This window comes from Octodon degus, unplaced genomic scaffold (assembly GCF_000260255.1).
Source record: "Octodon degus isolate 3935 unplaced genomic scaffold, OctDeg1.0 scaffold00200, whole genome shotgun sequence".
In the NCBI taxonomy this organism is placed as follows: Eukaryota; Metazoa; Chordata; class Mammalia; order Rodentia; family Octodontidae; genus Octodon; species Octodon degus.
This window is the reverse complement of record NW_004524776.1, coordinates 143,367-145,561: the sequence shown is the minus strand read 5'-3', so window position 1 is coordinate 145,561 and position 2,195 is coordinate 143,367.

The following is a 2,195-nucleotide window of genomic DNA, read 5'->3' as shown; positions in this document are numbered from 1 at the left end:
CGCTTAGATTTTTCTTTAGAAGTTTCTCATCGCTTTCCAGATGCCCAGACATGCAGAGATGGACACTGTCCCTTAGTGACCATTTACCTTTTTCTGTCAATGCCACTGTCCCTCCAGTCTTCAGCTGCCCTCACAATAACTCCCCCGTATGTGATGCTGGCCGGTGAAGCCAAGTGTCCTCCATGGAGACCAGTGTGTCATTTATTGTCCTGTCTTGCCACAGGGTTGTAGATGTCACAGGAACTGCCCTCAAGGGGTCAAAACCACAGCCTATGGAAGGAAAAATGAGAGACTACTAGACAGAGACTACTAGGGAGACTTCGATGGCTTCATCACTTCCCCAGTTCTGCCCCACACTTATGCCGTTCTAAGTGGTCTCTCTGTTACACTGTCAAAATAATCCTTTCTGGCCTCCAGTTCTTTGTCATGATTCCATTTAACACTTTATATGATAGACAGCAATAATTCTTTTAAAAGCTTTTAAAGATAATATGCAATTCATATCAAAATCAATTTTCCATTGTTAATTAATTGTATTCATTTTCTTGCCTTGGACTTTCATTAGATATTTTGTACTTGCTTGGAAAAACTATTTCCTTTGTAACTATGTAATTCATATTTGCTAAAACTACATAATCTCCTAAATACTGCTATCAAATTATAGGCCATGTTTTTGTATCTTTCTCATTGATCTGCCTTATAAACATTTAAATAAAGAGTAATATTTAAAAAAAAAGTAAAGTTATATTAATATGCTGAGCTATAAAAGGCTCAAGTCACCAACTTCTGACATTGCCAGTCCTATGGATAACCCACTACTATTATGGACTACTGGACTATGTTGGATTATTTTGCCAAATTCACACACCTACAATATTGAAATATTTATAATATTTAAATGGTAATGGAATACTCATCTCTGACAAAACTAAACAAAAAAGGAGGATATAAATGAAAGACCATTTTGTAGTGAAATATATCTGTATATACAAAATAGGATAGACATACAGCTACTTTCTCTTCATTCAATGAGAAGGAAGATTTGTACTAATAGTGTTTGGACAGGATATCATGTCTGCATCTTGTACTATGAATTGCTACTATGAAGACAACAATATGCAATGTATTAATTATTGTACTTGTCCTACTAACCTGTTTTGAAACAAATAACTGAAAACGTTTTAACAAAGAGTTGGTTCCAAGGCTCACCTTCAACTTCACATCTTCTAGGAAGCTATTGTCTCCTTTTAAATGGCAGAAGTGTTTTTTTTTTGTTTTTTTTTTTGCTCGGAATGCCTTCAAGGCATGACTGGCTGTCTTGTGTTGTGGGGATCGAACCAAAGCAACCTGAGCCTGACTGCTTTGTTGAAGCAGCCACTTAAAGAACTGAGCTACGGGGCATGCCCCCTATTGTCTCCTTTTAAAGGGTCACTTTTCTGAAATTTTTATTTCCCAAAACTCATTTTTCCCTTGATGTCTTTTTCTCCAAGTCTTCATGTGTATGGCTTGTGCCTTCACATCTTCACAAGAAATTGAAAGCCTCATTACCATAAGCCTAGCCTGAGTCTTTCATGCTACTCAGACAAGTTCTGGAATCCTGAGTCTTCACTGGCTGCCTTTTGGTTGATTCCCTACTCTTGCCAGTGAGAGGGCGTCCCCACCTCACTCCACCTTGCAGTCTGTCTGTCCTCACTGTCCCCATCAGTTCTAGGAGCCTCAAGTGGGCCTCTCTCACACTTGTGCTCATTTTGTTTTTCCCCTTTTGCTTCTGTATCCTGTACCAAACTTGGCTTCACAAGCATCAGAGAATGAAAGATGAGCTGTCTTAATTGAATTAATTTCTGCTCTACTTTTTATAATTTCCTCCCTTCTTTGGACTTTGGGCTTCCTTTGCTCTTCCTTTTGTAGACGTTTGAGTTGCAACATTAGGGTATTTATTTGTTCCCATTCTGTTTTCCTAATGTGTGAGTTCACAGCTATAAATTTTCCTCCAAGACCCTCTTTCATTGCATCCTGGGGCTGGGGAAATAGGTCAGTAGAATAAACGCTCGTCTGCAAGTGCAAGGGCCTGAGTTCAATCCATGGTTCTTCCAAAGGGGAAAAAAAAGAAAGAAAGAAAGAAAGAAAGAAAGAAAGAAAGAAAGAAAGAAAGAAAGAAAGAAGAAAGAAAGAAAGAAAGAAAGAAAGAAAGAAAG